The sequence below is a fragment of the Dipodomys merriami genome, unplaced genomic scaffold (genome assembly GCF_024711535.1).
Source record: "Dipodomys merriami isolate MVZ:Mamm:240054 unplaced genomic scaffold, mDipMer1.0.p SCAF_10, whole genome shotgun sequence".
NCBI classification, from domain to species: domain Eukaryota; kingdom Metazoa; phylum Chordata; class Mammalia; order Rodentia; family Heteromyidae; genus Dipodomys; species Dipodomys merriami.
Window position 1 is genome coordinate 42,239,264 of NW_027202271.1, and position 14,126 is coordinate 42,253,389.

Consider the following 14,126-nt stretch of genomic DNA (forward strand, 5'->3'; position numbering starts at 1 on the left):
CACCTTCCCAGCCCATGCTACAGGTTTTTTATTTGGGAACATCTCTGCATTAGCTTCAGCAGGATTCTTTGCACAAGATGCTGTTTATGAACGTACTGAGGGCAGAAAAAAGGGCTATTTTCTGTATAGCTACCTACATACGACTTTTGGGGGAGAGAAGGGTCTACTTACATTTAGTATGAGATTTACCTTTATTTTTTTTTTTGGGTCCATCAGGGGGCTTGAACTTTGGGCCTGAGCACTGTCCCTCAGCTCTTCAGCTCAAGGCTAGCGCTCTACCACTTGAGCTACAGAGCCACTTCCATTTTTCTGGTGGTTTATTGGAGATAAGAGTTTCACGGACGTTCCTGCCCGGACTGGCTTTGAACTGTGATCCTCAGATCTCAGCCTCCTGGGTAGACAGGATTACAGGTGTGAGCCACCTGTGCCTGGCTGAGATTTACTTTTATAGCAAGAGAGGTAAGGGTACTATGTGGAACATCAGTACCATCAGTATTTGAGACTACTGATTTTTTTTTTGGGGGGGGGGTCCGGTCGTGAGGCCTGAACTCTGGGCCTGGGCACTGTCCCTCAGCTCTTCAGCTCAAGGCTAGCGCTCTACCACTTGAGCCACAGCGCCACTTCCGGCTTTTTTCTTTTTGCTTATGTGGTGCTGAGGAATCGAACCCAGGGCCTCAGGCATGCAAGGCATTCGCTCTACCACTGAGCCAACTTCCCAGCCCAATAATAATTTTATTATTTTGCCAGTCCTGGGGTCTGAACTCAGGGCCTAGGCACTGTCCCTGAGCTTTTGCTCAAGGCTAGCGCTCTACCACCTGAGCCACAGCACCACTTGCAGCTTGTTCTGTGTATGTGGTACTGAGGAATCGAACCCAGGGTTTTGTGCATGCGAGGCAAGCACTCTACCACTGAGCCACCTTCCTAGCCGTGAGACTACTGATTTTTTAAAATTAGATTTTTCTTGTCATCAAGTAGTTGTTCAAAGGAATTGCCATTCAACGTATCCATTTGGAATACAATGCATCTTGGTGGATGTCACCTCTTCCATCATTCTCTCCCATCCCTTCCAACCCAAGCTCTCCTCTCAGTTTTCTTAAGTTCATAGGAATACATTAAATAATCTTCCCCCTCCCTTTATTTGTCTAACCCCTTCCCTTGACCCTCTCCCACCTTTCAAGTACACATTTCCTGGTATTCATTTTGTTGGACTGTGAGTTAGTTTTCTATAATGCTTGAATTCTCCCTTGCTAATACCATATTTTGGTTAATACATAGGATGTACACTCACATATAACCACACTCTGTTTACTTGTACTTTTATAAATTATTACTAGCTTCCAGTTATGAGAGAAAACATGTATCCTTCAAAGTCTCTCTGGGCCTGATTTACTTCACTCAATTTTTTTCCAGGTCTATACATTCCTTTGCAAATGATATAATAATACCTCCCTCCCTCCCTCCCTCCCTTCCACCTTCCCTTCCTCCTTCCTTTCTTCCCTCCCTTCCTTTTTATTTTTGTCAGTCGTGGGGCCCTGAACTCAGGTCCTGGGCATTGTCTCTCAGCTCTTCAGCTCAAGGCTAGCACTCTACCACTTGAGCCATGGTGCCACTTCTGGATTTTTTCTGCTTATGTGGTGCTGAGGAATTGAACCCAGGACCTTGTGATGCAAGGTAAGCATTCTACCACTGAGCTACCTTCCCAGACCCCCTCCCCCCACCTTCCTTCCTTCCTTCCTTCCCCTCTCTCTCTCTGTCTCTGTCTGTCTGTCTGTCTGTCTGTCTGTCTGTCTGTCTGTCTGTCTGTCTGTCTGTCTGTCTCTCTCTCTCTCTCTCTCTCTCTCTCTCTCTCTCTCTCTCTCTCTCTCTCTCTCTCTCTCTCTCTCGCTCGCTCTCTGTTTCTTGCCAATCCTGGGGCTTGAACTCACGGACTGTGCACTGTCCCTGAGCCTCTCTGTGCTCAAGGCTAGCACTCTACCACTTGAGCCACAGAGCCACTTGTGACTTTTTCTGTTTATGTGTTACTGACGAATCAAAGCCAGGGCTTCATGCATGCAAGGCAATCACTCTACCACTCAGCCACATTCCCAGCCCCAATACCATTCTAAAGGATGAGTAAAATGCCATTGTGTATATATACCATATTTTCTTCATCCAATGAGAGGCCACTGATATTGAAAGAATCCTGTAATTTCTCCTTCCCATCCTGACATATTGTTAGCTAGCTTTCCATTGCTATAACTGAAAAAAATCAATTTAAAGAAGAAAAGATTCAGGCAGTGGCTCCTGCCTGTAATTCTAGCTAATCAGGAGGCTGAGATCTGAGGATTACAGTGTGAAGCTAGCTCAGACAGTGCTGTTACCTAGGAAAGATGCATGTTAAGCTATGAGAGGGGAGGCTACTGGGCCAACAGGCAGGAAAGTCCATAAGGTTCTTCTCTTCAATAAGCCACCAAAAAAAGCCAGAAGTGAAGCTGTTGCTCAAGTCATAAAGTGCTAGCCTTGAGCAAAAGAGCTCAGGGACAGACTCAAGCCAGGAGTTCAAGCCTTATTACTGGCACACACAAGAAAAGGAAGAAGTAATATTCTTTTGGGCTTGCAGCCCATGGTCAGCTGGCTTTCTTACTTTGAGGCCTGCAGTGAGACAGAATATGAAGGGAAAGCACATGGCACAGGAAGTCACTCATACCATGGTAGTCAGGAAGCAAAGAGAAAGAGTGGGAAAGAGGCCAGGGTTCCAATATTCTTTTCACAAGACTGATCCAATTACCTAACTTCCTCCAACTAGGTCCCATCTTCTAAGGATTCTGCTGTCTCCCAATATTGCCATAGGTTGGTGACCAAGCTTCTAACATGTGACCATGGAGAACAATCACTATTCAAACCATAACACCAAGGGATGGGGGAAAAAGGCATCCTAGACAACAGACAGATGGCGTTAACCAAGGTGTGGAGGCAGGACATGCCTGACTACTGAAGTGCAGTTTGACTGCGTAGAAGGAAAAGAATGGAAAAGGATAAAGGAAAGATAGTTTGGAGACTTGGAAATGGGATTTGTATGCTGTGCTAAGGAGGTTGGGATTCTTGTTTTAAGGCAGAGAGAAGTCATCAGAATATAATTTTGGTAAGAAAGGGTAAATAGGAGGCAAGAAACTGAGGTAAGGAAAGCCCATTAAGAAGGGAGTGCAATTGTCCAGGTACACAAAGAAGTTGTCTTCTTCCTAAAATAAGGTATTAATCAACGCGCTAGCTTTGCATCTTATTTCCAAGACTAGAAAACTCTCTTAGCCCTTCTGTGACTCAGAATCCTTCCCTATTAATAGAAGATGACAGAATACTTATCTTACCTCATGTAGAGAGGTACTGAGAGATGTTTGTAATTGGAGCCAGGAAAAAGGAAAAATGTTATTCTAAATGCCAGTTGCAATAATTCCTCTTGGGGAAAGGAAACTGCCTTTCTCTTCCTAAGGGTTTATTATAAAAATTTCAAACCTACACAAAAATTGAAGACTGAGTCAAAGCATTAGAACTCTTTGGAAGGAGCTTTTGCAGAAATGCTAAGTAGTCCCTTACCTAAGAAGTGGCATTTCTAACACAAGGTGCCATTGCCTCTAGGATGCAAATGCCATTGCATTGTGCTTGCTTGCAAACACCTTTTGCAATGCAAGGGTTTGTAAAGAAAGGGCGGTTCTCTCATTAGTTTTCATTATGAACAAAAGTGTAAGGGGTGCTACTCATTCCTATTCCTGAATGCAGCAGGAATGAGAAGTTTTACTCATCATCTAAGTGAAGAATTGGGCCTAAGGTTTTCAGGTCGCACTTTGACCTGTGAAGCTTATAATCTGTCCATGTAACAAAGGGCACAGGGCCATTCCTTTTTCCTCTACTGCCATGCCCTTTCCTATAACTAGGAACCCATTTTCCAACCCTGAACCACAAGAGGATTCTTTCCTTTGAACTGAGTTTAACAAAATGAAAACCAGGAAGCTGAAACATGTTTTGTCAGAGAAGTATGAGGCAGACAAATGGGGAGGAGAATGATGAGCACTCGGTCATATACTCAATATACATATGAGCAAATGGAACCAGGTATGCCGAGGGGCTGGGCAATGCTGGGAGAGAGGGCACCAGGAGAATGATGGAAGAGGTGAAATTGGTCAAGATGCATTGCACACATAAACAAAAACACTGAACTGAAACCCCCTAATAAAAATATTAAATTAAAAAAATCCATCCTCAATAGTCACATTGAATTGGCACAAGACATTCTAAGAGATTAAAAAGACAAATCAGTGGCTGGGAAAGGTGGCTCAGAAGGTGGCTCAGTGGTAGAGTGCTTGCCTTGCATGCATGAGGCTCTGGATTTGATACCTTAGCACCACATAAACAGAAAAAGCCAGAAGTGACACTGTGGCTCAAGTGGTAGAGTGCTAGCCTTTAGTGGAAGAGCTGAGGGACAGCTCCAGGGCCCACAGTTTAGGGCCTGCAACTGACAAAAATAAATAAAGACAAATCACTAGATATAGGCTCCTGAAGAATTTAACAAGTAAAAGCCAAATATGGTGACACATATCTGTAATCCCAGCTACTTCAGAGATAGAAGCAGGAGGATTACAAGTTGGAGGTCAGCTCTGGCAAAGACATATGTGAGATCTTGTTTCAAAACAAAAGGCTAAAGGCATAGCTCAAGTGGTGGAGTGATTGCTTCACATGTGCCAGGCTCTGGTTGTAACCCCTAGTAGACAATGAGAGGAGAGGAGAGAACAATAGAACCAGAAAGAACTGTGATCTAATAGATAACTTAGGAAGGTAGTATTCAGTTATATATCAAAGCAGTAACAGCGTTCAAGACCCAAAAGGATAGCTGTATTTATGACTGACATCATTAGACAACCCAGGAGAGATGATTTGACTTTACAGTGACAAACTCCAAATTGCTTCATTTTATGTACAAAAAATAAAAGGATACAGAGTGATATATAATGAGGTGACATATCACGAATACATACATAGAAGACAATGTATGCTCCTTTCTTAGCACGCTTACGTAAGTAATGAATGATTAGTTCTTTCAAATGGAAATATTTGCTTTCGTGCAGAAAAATTGTTCTGATTCATTTGTTTCCTGTTATCATGTATTTCTTGGAAAACTTGCTGGTGCAATTTGTCACAAAGCAATCAGGAGACTAGAAAGTACAGAAGAATAAGCTTCTTTAATCATTATACAACTTAGTTCTTATTTTAAGGATGGTTGGAAATCACAGATCCCAGCCTGCCTTTGCATGCCTTCTTCCGTGTTACTGGTTAGATTGCTTTACTGCAGAGAGCTCAAGGAAAACTGCTAGAAACATGGCTGTGCTGATAAGAAAGAACTGTTAATAAACTAATGTGGGTTGCTATTTGATCATTCAGGTTTCTGACTTAATCTCTAAAAGTAACTAATTTGCCTCTATAAAAATAAGAGTGTGTACGTTGCTGCCATGAGATTTGCAACTACAGAATATATTTTGTCCATAAATTAGATAAAAGTCTTCTCTGCCTTACACAGGAATTCATATTGTGCATGATTACACCTATAGAATAACTTCTTAATGTGTAGTTGTTTGATCAAAATGAGTTTATAGTTCTGATCAGCATCACCACAGTGCCTTTTCACAGACAGCAGTAATTTGCATTCCTACTAGTAATGTATTTCTCTATACCTTAGCTGACTGAGTGCTAACCTGATAGAGGAATATTGATCTCTCATGGCAACCTGACATTGCCTTATTAAGAATCACTGGGCGGGAGGGAGGGTGGTGAGCAAAATCAGCAGTGTTGAAAAGGAATCAAACAACTTGTGAGTGGGAATGGGAAAGGAAACCTGGGAGAGAGAGTGAGGGAAAGGGTGACATTGTCCAAAAAGAAGTGTACTCTTCACTTCTGTAACTGTAACTCTTATGCACATCACCTTTATAATAACAATTTTAAAAAATTTGAAGTCACTTGAGCATTTATGTATAAAGAATATTTTAAGTTACTTTCTATTGACTATTTACATTCTTTAAAGTGAGTTTTTAATATTTTTTACTTTATCTTTCAATATATAAAATTAACATACATAACATTAAACTCACTATAAATAATGGACTTAAATACCATTAATCAACATTTATGTCTCACAAAAAAAAAACCCAGCCAACCACCACTACCACCACCACCACCACCAACAACAACAACCCTGGATTCTCTTCAAGCATTCTTTGAATAAATGTTTAGTTTTGTAGTGCCAGAGATAGAGCCTAGCATACATGTTATGCAAGTGCTATAACACTAAGCTCCACCCCAGCTCCTGACTTTTCCTTCTCTATTCATGCTAAATCTACATAAAATTGTCCTCACTTCTTCGGCCCAAAGAGTCAGAGAATCCTGGGTTTTGTTTGTTTTTATTTTAACACAAGCAGAGATATTTGTTGTAAATTCTTTTTTTTTGGTCAGAGACTATGCAAAGTTTCAGAGAGATTTCATCTTATTAATATGATGGTTTTAAATTGTGATATTACTAAATATCTAAAAGCCTTTATTCTCTTCTGTTTCCTTCCATAAGAAGATATTATCTTGCTCATTAAAGAAGTGAGCCAGTCGCCGGTGGCTCATGCCTGTAATCCTAGCTACTCAGGAGGCTGAGATGATGAGGATCACAGTTCAAAGCCAGGCCAGGCAGGAAAGTCCATGAGACTCTTATTTCCAATAAACCACTAGAAAACCAGAAGTGGTGCTGTGGCTCAAGCCGTAGAGCTCTTACCTTGAGCTGAAGAGCTGAGGGACAGCGCCCAGGCCCAGAGTTCAAGCCCTACAACTGACAAAAAAAAAGAAAGAAAGAAGTGGAAAAATCCCTGTTGCTTCTTTCTCAGTCTGAGATTGTTTAAAAGTGTCTATTTAGGGCTGGGAAGTTGGCTTGGCGGTAGAGTGCTTGCATGAGGCCCTGGGTTCGATTTCTCAACACCACATAAGCAGAAAAAAAGCTGCAAGTGGTGCTGTGGCTCAAATGGTAGGATACTAGCCTTGAGCTGAAGAGCTGAGGGACAGTCCCCAGGCCCAGACTTCAGGCCCCACGAACAAAAACAAAACAAAACAAAAGTATCTGTTTACAATCTGTAAATATCCTCTTTTTCTTGGCTGCTAATATTCCTCAGCTGATGATTAACGGATACATATTTTACACAAAATATGATATCCTGAAGCAGAAGGCTTTGAATATTAGTTTGAATAACTTTATCTTTGATCAATATCTGGAATTCACTGAATGTAAAATGAGTGCAAGGATACAAGAAGGCCACAGCAGCAAAGCAGATGATAAGATGATTTGTAAATTCCTGCGGGAGGTAGGCTGGAAATAGGAAAAACTACTCGTGCCATACTGGGCAGAAACAACCAATCCAAGAAAATAACTACGACATACAATCATATTTCATTTTACTTTTATTTTGGTGCTGGGACCTGAACCCACACATACTGCATTCTTAGCCATCATTCAATTTTATTCTGGTGAGATTAAACTCCCAAGAAAGAAGACTATATCCTTAACACAGCGACATTTCACTGGAGCAACTCTAGTGAACCTTACTTAATAAGAATGATAAGTCTTTATCTGTGCTGTGGAGGAAAAAGACCGTAGGTAAAAAGGCAAATTGAAAAGTGTGTGTGTGTGTGTGTGTGTGTGTGTGTGTGTGTGTGTGTGTGTGTGTGTGTGTGTGTGTGTGTGTGTGTGTTGTAAACTTAGTCAAATTCCCAGGAAAATAAAACTTGAGGAAAAGATGCGTAGATGACTTGCTGAGGCTATGTTCGGAAGTGAGATCCCATGGCTATAAAAGTGAGTATGGGTGAGGTGAGGCAAAACAGGAAGGAATGCAAATATGAGGTGTTGTGTTAAGGAACTGGTCGAACTCCACAGAGAAACACAGCTAGTTGCTAAGTCCAGAAAGTCAACCTGACAATCCACTGGGAGGCAAGGGTCCCTCGTGAGGAGGGGCAGTAGAGGAAGGAGAAGGTGATGATCTTCCTGTCTTCTCCTTCCTTGATCCAGAATTTAACTCTCCTGCACTTTTGAATTGTTACCCCATCTAAGGGAGAGAGGGTGGAAGAGCTACTTTGATTCCTCATCTCACTGAACTGCTTGGAATAGGAGGGAGAAGGCAACCCTAAAGCATAAAATATGTGAGACTTATTAAGTTGGACTTAGGTTCTTGAGTCACTGAGGTTTCTGTTGTAGCCAGTAAGACATGTTTTTCCCAGAGCCCCCTCTTCCTGAGGAAGGCTGACTACATGCCTCTGGTCTCTTTAGAAAGAGGCTGAGACATGGCAAGGATCCAGGTGTCAGGTATAGCAAGGAACTCTTGAGAAGCACAAACATCAGTCTGGTTTAGTCATGTGTTAACATTATGAAGGAAAAGGTTAAAATCTTTTTAGGCGTTGGGAAGGTGGCTTAGTGGTAGAGTACAAGAAGCCCTGGGTTTGATTTTCAATACCACATACACAGAAAAAGCCAGAAGTGGTGCTGTAGCTCAAGTGGTAAAGTGCTAGCGTTGAGCCAAAGAAGCCAGTGACAGTGCCCAGGCCCTGAGTTCAAGCCCCAGGACTGGTAAAAAAAAAAATAAATAAATAAAATAAATCCAAGGGTTAATACTTTTGTAGGGATTAATATGAATGCTTTTCAGAGAAAAAGTCACCAAATCATAACAGGTATGGGGTAGAAATTCTATGATTAACAAGATTTATGATTGCCTGACATATATTTTATGGTACACATCACACAGATTTCTGGACTGAGTTTACTCTTCATCTGATGATGTTTGTTATTAATGGTAATTTTCAAAGGAGTTTTCACTAAGAAAAAATATTCTTAGCTACAATGCTTTATTTCCAAGTCATATGTCATATTTGTGCTAAGAAATGTATCTCAATTTCTAGATATATATTTTTACCGAAACACCCACTGTCCTATGGAGAATATGAGAGACACTTCCCTGCGTATTCAGGTGCTTTGGTATAGATTTGAAAGGCAGCTGGTGGTGAAGGAAGCAGGGAGAAACAAGTGGAAGAGGCTGTGTCAATAAAATGAGCTTTGATATGAAAATAAAATAACAAAATACTTTTCCTAGCCTACACATCCAGATGATACTTGGAAAGTTAGGTGGAACTGACCTGGAAAGTTAAGTGGATGCAAACCTGGAAAAAGTATCATCTTTCAAACTTAACATCATTGTGTCAGATGCTAGAAATCTATTTTTCAGTTATTGAAGTTATTGAAGTTATTGGCTCCACACATACATCAGGAAGCTAAGTTTAGGGAGTGATCCATGGGTCCCTTGCTCCAGGACTGTAAGACAACATTATCTTATGTCCTTTCCATTCCTAGGAAGAAGGGTTTGTGTGTTTCTGCATAACATACTTTTACCTGAACACAGTGTCTCCCCTCGTTTTTTTTCCCTAAGCACCTGCCGGCCTTTTATGGGTCTAGAGAGCTTGCCAGTGTGGTACACAAGAGCTTTCACTTGGTTATCCTACAGGAGAAATTCTGTTCCCATTAACTGAAAGTAGTTTATCCCTTTATCTTTAGGAGATCTACCGTCAAAACTTCAAGGAAAGAATAAGTATTCTATCGTGGGCCTGAGCCTGGGATTTAAGATGTCTGAGAAGAATGTGAGCGGATGTGGATTTACATGTTAGTACCTGAGAGCAGAGCGGATGCAGCCCGCACCCAGGAATGAATACACACTTCCAGAGGACTCGTCTCCACACGGTGGTGGAACAACAGAGACAGCTATGTGCCCACACGCTCAGCCATCTGCGGTTCCAACCACACATCCCCCCCCCCATTTCCTGCAAATGATTCATCTATGCTTTTTGGCCTTCTTCAAAGATAACTGTGTAGGCATTTTGAGGAGGGGAAAGTCATTAAGAAAAGTGGAATCTGGAGTTATTAGGATGAGGTAGAGCAGATTAAACAGTCTGGAATTTCACAAAGCAAACAGTGAGGGATGAAGACAAGGCCTCATGTCTCCTAGCAGAGCATTATCTCAACAGGTTAGCGTCTGTGAACAAGTCATCCAAACTGGCTGCACGTAAACTATGAGCACACAAGCTACTAAAGAGCAAAAGGGGAGAGAAGAGCAGGTCAAGAGATTCTAGATTGTTCAGGTGTAGAACCTCTCTCCCACCATTGTAGATGGATGGCTTCTGTTGTTTTACCAAATCTTTTGTCCCAATGAATGGAGTCTTTGTGAGTTGTTATTTGTTCAGAAAGCAGACCAAAAGAATGTCACACAAGAGTGAAAAATGACTGCTTAGAAGGTCCTAAAAGGTCTTTGGTGCAGGACAGAAGTATACGCTTCTCGTCAGCTGCCCAAGAGCCTTTTCCTATATTGATACTTTTAGATGACTAGTAAATGATGTTACAAATATCCAAGTGGCCCTGTAAGGAAACCTAAACAGGGATCCTGTCCCTGACACCAAACAGTATTGTTGTCCATGTGCAGTGCGTGGAGAGTAGGAGTATGTCCATGATGAGGCACTTGGTAGGCATTGAACTGCATCACATTGGAGCTATGAGTCTCAGTTCACAGTCAGGCTCTACTTCTGGATTCCGAGACACTAGACAACTGTTACGCCTCTGGGGATTTTAGTGCACCTCAAAATAAGATAGATGGCAGAAATTTCTTTATCTCTTCTCTCCTTCTACCTTTCTTTCCTTTGTTCTTCCCTCCCTCCTTCCCTCCCTTTTTTCCTTCCCTCTGCTTTTTTTTTTAATTCTTGTAATTTTGGTTCTATTTGTGCCATGTTCCACATCTTAAGGCTCACAAGGTAAAGGAGATTGGGAGCCTCTGGTGAGTTCTAGGATGGCAGAAGGAAAGGCAAATGTGGAGATCTGTCAGTATGACTGCATGGGACATACGATCTCACTAACCCAAGGCACAAGGGAGAAGGATGGGAGAGAGACACAATCAGAGCCTGAATGCCCCTAACTCCACATGAACAGTGACCGTGTCCCACATGGCAAGGGAAGGTCAAATAAGCAAGGGATTCTATCATTGAAGAGAACATACAGATCCCAGACCAGACCAGCTCTTCAAGACTCCATTCTCTCATCTTTAAATGGGTATTAGAACAGCACTTGGCTTGCTATCTAGGTGAGATAAGATAATCTATAAAAAGGACTAAGCACAGAGCTCAGAACAATCAGTAATATACACATACTGTTATTTTGTACTTCAGTTCAATATATATTGACTAACCTGTTAATTGGCGCACAGGTTTTCATTTAATAAATGGATTTGCAATGAATGTTTGTCCATTCCATTACTCCATTCATTTATTTATTATGAAACATTCTGGAGATTACATTCCATGCTGGTGCTATGTTAGACTCCAGAGATGTCAAGGCTGTATGGACAGAAATGTCAAGCTCAGGTGGGGAGACATGAAGAAAAACTAGGCAGGATAAAGTATATTCAATGTCATCATCAAAAAGATGAAGTATAAAATACTCCAGGAACTGAGGAAACTGGGATGGCTTATTTACTACAGAAGATGCTCTGTGTGTGTGTGTGTGTGTGTGTGTGTGTGTGTGTGTGTGTGTGTGTGTGTGTGTGTGTGTGCATGTGCGCGCGCGCGTATGCGGGCACGTGCATGTGCATGTGCACGTGCATGTACTGGGCTTAGACTCAGGGCCTGGGTACTGTCCCTTAGCTTTTTTACTCAAGGCTAGAGCTCTATTACCTGGGCCTGGGTGCTGTCCCCTGAGCTCTTTTGCTCAAGGGTAGCACTCTATCACTTTGAGCCACAGCTCTACTTCCAGTTTCTTGGTGGTTAATTGGAGATAAAGGTCTCACAGACTACTTCCCAGGCTGGGTTCAAACTGCAATACTCAGATCTCAGCTTCCAGAATAACTAAGATTACAGGCCTCATGTGAGCCACTGGTTCCAGGCAAGAAGATGCTTTTTAAACATGATCCTGTAGGACGCTTAACCCAAAAATCTGAGCTGGGAAATTTCAGGTAAGAAAACCAGCTTGCAAGAAATGGATGAAGTTGGGGTAAGTGGGCAGGGGATGGAGGGAAAGAGGGGGGGAATGGAACCAGAAGGACTTTACTGTGGGTGGCATTTGGCCTTTCTGTTTGGTACCTTCCCTTATTTCTAAGCCTGGGCTCAATCTCTGGTTGGGATGACAGAGACCCACCAGCAGCTCAGTCCTGTCACAGGTGCTGGCCATCTGCTCTGAGCCCCAGGAAACCCAAGCAGCTCCTTTCACTCAGAATCAAGTCATCTGGGCCCCAGTTTCAGTTCTGAACTCTGGCTTCACTGCCAGCTGTGAGGGTTCCACTTGATTTCTGTCACAGGTTTTATTGTGTGTACCAATTCTATAATTGGGTTTTTGTTTGTTTGTTTTTGGCAGCACTGGGGTTTGAACTCAGGGCCTCACATCTACTGGGCAAGCATTTTGCCTTCCTTGCATCATACCTCAAGTCGGGGCTATGTGGATTTTTGTTGTTGTTGTTTGTTGTTGGTTGGTTTAGTTTTTCCTAAAGGCCAGACATGGACTGGGAACCTTTTGCCTTCCCACACAGATGGGATCGTAGGCATGTACCACCACGCCAGCTTTTATTGAGATGAGGTTCATTCATATTTTGCCTAAGCTAGCATTAAGCCATAGTCCTTCTATCTCTGCCTGTTGAGTAACCAGGATTACAGCCATGAGACTTTCTGCCTTCTCTGGTGTTACAGAAGTGAACCCTTGAACCTGTCTTGGTCTCACGCTTATGCCTGTGTGGGTCACTGAACTTTGATCCTCTTACCTCTGCCTCCCAGCGTGAGAAGATGGCATTTCACATGTGTGCCACTACGCCCAGGCCCATTTGGTTTGTTGCCTTGTTCCTTTTATAGTCTACCTCTAAGTTTCTCCTAGACTTGAATGTTGCCTCTTTTTAAGCCATTCTCCCTAACGCTTGGGCCCTCCAGATCCTTGAACTCCGCTATGGGACTGCAGTCAGGGCTGGTTTGTGCACTGATGGCTATTTATTGCTTTCCAGATGCCTCCTCTTCAACCTTCTGCAGGTAGAATACAAATGGGTGACTTTGGGTTGCAAGTTTCTGATGACCAAATGGATAAGTACCCTTGATACTGCCCAGAAACACATTTCCAGCTAGAACTGGATTCAGCTTTGTGTGGTTCTCTCTTGCCAAATCTGGTCTGTCTCACCACTGATGGGATTCCTGAGCTCCATTTTGAATATTGCTAATGAAAAATGCACACCCTTTGTCTTAGACATTGTAGCCAATATGTACTTTGGGGAATCTTAAGATATCAGGATGCCATATGCATTTGGCCTCAATAAAAGCCATTAGAGAGTATGTTCCAAATGACCCTCCAGTCATCGGCATGCTATGCATGTGCAGTCAATATTTCATGGAAGATATCATTTTCCTTAGCATTGATCCAGGAGGCCAGTATACCAGCCACAACTGTTTTTTGTTTTTTGTGTTTTTTTAAAACAAACTTGGGAAGAAAGTCATGAGGAAATGAAGACCAGTTGGAAATTTGAGAGCCCACATGTTCTCTGTTTTTGTTATTTTTCAGGAAGAATTGCAAAATTTCAACCTGTTTCAGTGCTTGCCCATCTGGCTGCTTTATGAATGAAAATGGCAGCATCTTCTAATGCTTCTGGGAGGCAACAGAACTCTGCACAAAAAATCACAGAAAATAACTTTTTGGTTCGAAGTACCATATTTTGTCTTTGAAAAAATAAATCCCAACTGGAGAGCGTTTGCAACAGAGCATGTGCATAGAAATATTCAGTGAGTCATGTCTTGTTGTAGGTCTATTCCGGTGCGTGGGGTTTCCAGAACAATTACATAAGTGTTAGCATAGCCAGGAACTTTTGACATTTATGGCAGCTTAATGGAGTCCTTTTCATCATTGAAAATATCCTAATTCTTGTTTCCTTAAATTTAAACTGCATAGAACTGATGAAGCTGTATAATTTGACTTGGAGGTATTTCTATCAAGTATGTTTTGTTGGCACAGAAAACAGAAGACATTTTATTTGAAATGAAACACAGGTGATCAAGCTGCAGCAAACATAATGTTCCCA